Source organism: Diospyros lotus, chromosome 1, assembly GCF_014633365.1.
Source record: "Diospyros lotus cultivar Yz01 chromosome 1, ASM1463336v1, whole genome shotgun sequence".
Lineage (NCBI taxonomy): Eukaryota > Viridiplantae > Streptophyta > Magnoliopsida > Ericales > Ebenaceae > Diospyros > Diospyros lotus.
In genome coordinates, this window is record NC_068338.1 from 8,494,282 (window position 1) to 8,500,281 (window position 6,000).

A 6,000-nucleotide genomic window follows, 5' to 3' on the forward strand; every position below is an offset into this window, starting at 1 on the left:
CTTGGTCATTTTTAACCCAAAATTTCCAGAATTCTTACCCCTTATACATGCATCAAAATATCCACTTTCCCAACCAAAAACCATATTATTTTACTTCTTTGGTGCTTCCCACAACACACATTAAAATGAGACTTTCACCCAAACCTAGGCTTCAACATCCATAAGCCAATATCTCATTTCACAATAAAGTCAAACATTCCCCAAAAATAAAATACACACATGATCTTAGGCTTTAACAAGCCATTTCCAACAAAATAAATTACAAGACATGAATTAAAAACAACAACATAGGCTTTTCATAAGCTATACACTATTCTTGGATCTTCTTTCCATACTTCCACATGCCATTCCACCATTGCCTTTACTTTCTCATGCCTTGACAATCTATATGTGAGGGTAAAAATCTCATGAGCTATTAAGCTTAATAAGGGTGCAATGTAAAGTAAATATGAACATAACAAGATTATATGATGCCAAATGCATGCAAGTGTGACTAGGTCTCTTTACCCTCACAACCCACCAAGGTTAGAGGCATCAACCCACCATTCCAACTATGTTCCCAAACTACCCTATGGCCATAAGTCTCATGAACACAATAAAATATGCCAAATGCAACATACACATTTATGAACCATACTTATAACACATTGCAAGGCCACCCTCCCATGAGGCCATCCCTTATCTCATTTTTTTCTTTGAAGCTTTAAATCCCCATCTCAAGAGAGCTCCCACCATCATTTTCTCTCATCTAAGATGACATTCCAAGAAGAAATTTACTTTGCATACAAAGCATACCAAATGAAGTAAAGAAAAATGGGACTTACCTTGATCCCTTACTTCTTTTTCTTTTTTTCTACATTCATTCTTTTATTCTCACAACAAATGGCCAAAGGGAAAACAAGTCTTCCTTACTTGCCCTTATATACTACCCTTTTCCATTTTCAAGAATAGATCTCTACCATTCATTTAAAGCACAATCCATGTGGTTAAGGAAAATTAAATCTCCACCTTCCATTTCAAATAAACAAATCTCCTCTCTAGGAGAAAGCACAATCCATGTGCTCTTTATCTTCTAATCTCATCCATTGAAAAATTCAAGACAAATCCTCCACCCTTGGATCTTGTTTTACACTCCATGAATAGATTTTTCTTATCTATTTATTTAATTCGACCATTTTTCAACCATCACATGAGAGACCACTTTGAAAGACATAAATACTTTCTTTTCCATTTAAATAAATCCCACAATTTTCCAAAGCATTAATGGGTGACTAATTTCCCATTTCATTTGGATTTATTTAATTCTCCTTAATCATGCTCAACATTAAATGCTTGAAAGACTAATTAGAATTTCTTTTGCATTTAATTTAATTCCCTTATTTAACTTGGACCACATTAAGTCATGTGTCACTCCAAGACACCAACCTTAGCTTCCAAGTTCTAATCTCATCCATCCATGTGGCATTACCACATTTATTCACTAATTTAGGAGAAAATAATTACTTTCTCAAATAATGCAATATCCACCCCTTTCCCTATTTTCCATAATTAAATTACTTTATGAAATTTGTTCCAAAGTTACCAAAATACCTTTTATGAATTATTAATCCCATATATCTCCACATAGATACAAAATGGGGATTTAATTCACTTACACACCTAATTCCACATAGGTATTATTTTTAATTTACCAAAATACCCTTTATTGGACTTCACTATCCAAATTACCAAAATACCCCTCTCATAGGGCACCTTCTCAAGGATATTTTTTGAAATTTCACACTTCTTTTCTTATTCTCTTAACATTGGTAACACTGGGTGTTACATTCCACTCCCTTAAAAGAATTTCGCCCTCGAAATTCACTTTACCATACTCTCTTGCCCAAGACAATCACATTCTCGGGCTACATGCCAAATTCTCATGCTCGAGAATCTCATAGCCTATCCATTTCTCCCATTTACCTTGGGCTATACCCACCTCGAGGCTTCGCTTAGGCTTTTGGTCCCCCAACTCTCGAGGACATTTACCAACCGAATATCACTTTGGCCTCCTGCCAAATTGCACCACTGGTCGCTGATCACTCTTACTGCAACGCTGTCCATCTCTGGATGGATTTTCTCTGCCTCGAAGCAACACTTTGCAATCCACTTCCCATTTTTCCATCAATCGAAACAAACTCTCATTAACATTGCATCACTGATCAGTCTACCACGATTTTACGTCGATCACACACGGTAACGTTTCCCCTTGCCAAACATACATGGCCACAATTTTACATTGGTCCAACTAGCAATGTTTTAGGACTGACCATACGCCGAAGTGCCCACAAGACACTCTGACACCCATGCCATCCTGGCATTACGAGATTAACCATATATATGCATAGCTTGAGTTGATCCTTATGGCAACCTCTCATTACCGATCAACTAACCATGCTAGCACTACATGGAAAGCAACCATTTGGGCCACCTAGCCCACTTCGACCATTTCATAAATGGTCTACTACTTTGACCAGCAAACCCTCATTTATCGATACAATTATGCATAATCGATATACTCAACACCATGCTAGGCTATTTCACATTTCAACCCTAAATGCACTACCCGAGTCCACCTTGAGTTTGGCGATGCCCGCATCGTCACAATCTCACCTCGAGCTTAACCCTGCACGAGCCATAACCTTCTCCCATCCAGGAGCTCTTCACACAAGCACACAAAGACACTTTGGCCTTCATTACTGGCGCATATTACACACTAGTAGAGGTCTCATACCCATACCAGGGAACTCTTCACTGAGCAACCCCTCTTCAATTCTCAACCCCATTTCAGCTTTTACCATCATGACCCATGCTAGGCCTTACCTTGGCTATTAAACCTTACCACAAGTCAAGGATCCTACCATTGCGCTTAAAGGCTTGGAACCATTAACCGACCCTCATCATCACCCATGGTGCGTGGCACAAGTGATCAGCTCATTACCATCTGCACAATCACTTATTGCATCGCACCTATAGGATGGCTCGTGCCTTTAGTCCCTCACCATAACAAGCCAACATGGTTACACCCCCTACCCTTGTAGCGGTCTTCTAGCCAAATTTCACTGGCCCAGCTTCAATTTCATTAGGACTTTTCAAATCTCACCATTTCTCAACAGAGCCTCTTACCCTAGAGGCATGAAACTTTCAGCCATCCTAAATCAGGTTCATTCTCAATCTGCAATAAACACCTGATTTAAACCATGCATAATGGTTCCCCCTGTCCTCCTCGGCAAGGATAACACCAAGACAGCAACGAATTTTCCCCCACGGTCGTTGCATCTCAAATTTCACAGGCACTAGCCTTCATGGCCACTCATACTCGGCTTCGAGGTCTTACCATGCATAATGGTTACCTTTGACCTTCTTGACATTATCTTTTCCCTAACAGCGACGATGACACCACCATGTCGTCTCAGAAGACTTGCTGCTCCTTGAATCTCACTGGTCATCCCAACCAGCATGACCCCACTCTTAGGCCGCCTTTCTCATATCACTTTCTATACTTATAGCAGTTAGCTAATTCCCTGAGAGACTCTGGCTTCTCTCGAATTTCTTATACACTTTGCTACAACCAGCTCACACCACTCGGTAAGCGACCACATAGGCTTTAACACCACAACAGCTTCACTAGCCGATTTCCTTTCACAACCATTAACCTTCGACACGAGCTTAATTCTCATCAATTGCCCACAGACTAAGGCATCCCTCTAGCTGTATCACTCACAGCCATTAGGTGATTTCATCACCTCAACACCATTCCTGGAAACCAATCTCGTCCCATAAGCTCTTCCTTCGAGCTCTCTTTACCCATTGGCGACATCTTAAATTCGCCCTCAACTTCCATTTATCCAACTCGATTAGCTCTAGCCGGATCGCTCGGCTCACAACCAACACAACCTTTCTCCAGGCACTACTCTTGCAATCATTGACTACCGCTTTGATATAAACTCCATCCATTTAAAATCACTCCTTCCATTATTGTGGAATTCATGTTTCCATTTAATGCTGTAGGACTCATCTTCCTACTTAGGAATTTTCCATTACGTTGGCTTTTCCCAGGTGATCTCTCCTGATAAAGTTGTAGCACCTTAGGAAGTTCATCCCGCACTGTTGCCCCATGCTCAACTTTTCTTTGGAGAACATCTTAAGTTCTACCCATGCCACATTTCAACACTACCATTTATACCCTCACTATGGAGTAACACTCTTTCAAGCGGCACAATTCTGCCCTGACCAACCATTTTTATCACCTTGGATCTCTTTCTTAACATCCGTCTAGTCTAACCACCAGGACCCGTTGAACTTTCATATTAAAAGCATATACGGCAATCAACAAGGATTTACATCATAATCCTCGAGACTCATGCTTCTATCATTGCCATCAGGTGCTACCACCTAGCAACTGATCTTGTGTCATCAACCGGAAACCCCTCCAGTGCCACATGAGGATACTTCCTCATTTCGCATCGACACATTCAGAACTAACATTAGACTGTGCAATTGTGAGCCTTCCCGAATTTCTAACCATGCCTTAGCCACGCGTTCAGCCCACCACAACTCACATCACAGGATTAGAGATCCCCTTACTCGAAGCCTTCATGCTCTTTAATATTCCCATCTCATGGTTGGCTTCCAACTCGTAAGTCTCGCCCTCCACGGAACTTACCTAACATTCTGGAGCCATTTACCGACTCCACCAATCAACCCATCTCCCGCATTATCGCAAGGTCACACTGGGTCCATCATCCCAATTTACCATAACCATTTCGGTCAAATTTAACCAAAACTGCGTTAGCATCTTTTAGCAAGGAGCATCGCTATGCATCTTGATATCACACCACAAGATATCACCCAATCGATTCACAAACCTTCTGTTAGCATGACAATAAAAGCACTATCACGATACTTCAACCCTCACAAAAATTTAGGTCTGGCCCAGGCATAACCTACAGCATACCCTAGGTCTTCGGCGTCTAATCGTCTCCACTACAGATGGGTTACTCCACGTAGAGGGTTGCAGTCCCTCCTGTGGACTAACCATCTGTATCAAATGGTCCCTAGCATTAGACCCATCACTGATAGGCGTCAACCATAGCGTTATTCCTATGCTAGACCCTTTTCTTTTCCTCGGGTTTCTTTCTCAAACATCCCGAGATGCTATAACACCTCAACATTCGCTAAACCGCCTCAACACCAATTATTACTCACAGCTGAGTTGCGGAACTGACCACAGCTTTCGCCACCCCTATCGTTCATCTCACAGATCTTCAGCCCCTGACCATCTGCACAGTTACTGTGTTCCCTGTGCTTTAGGCTAGCCAACACCTGGTCATCATTATTGTGTCACTCCTATACACTAGCCCAACACTGGTTCCCCATTGTGTTGCCCTGTGCTTTGGAGAGTCAACACCCAATCATTATTACCGTGTCACTCCCATACACTGGCCCAACACTGGTTCCCCATCGTGTTGCCCTGTGCTTCGGAGAGTCAACACCCAATCATTATTACCGTGTCACTCCCATACACTAGCCCAACACTGGTTCCCCATCATGTTGCCCTGTGCTTCGGAGAGTCAACACCTCATCATTATTACCGTGTTGCTCCCTTACACTGGCTCAACAACAATTTCCATTAGCATGGCTCAGGTCCAACATTGATCTGCTTCACACCTCGTAGTGTGACTGTCAGCCTTCCAGTCCAACCTCTGATATCAAACCCAGCATGACTACCCCACCACGCTCGCAGCCATTATCCTTACCAGGCTGTAACATCCCGTATCGAGCGATAGGAAGGATCGGAACAACTTACCCTTATGGGCCTACACGAACTTCCCAGGGGGTCACCCATCATTGGATTGCCCCAGGTTAAGCACGCTTAACTTGGGAGTTCTTTGCCAACATTCAGCCCAAAAGGTATCCAGCTGGTGTTGTTTCATTTCTTACACTATCCTCGATATATTC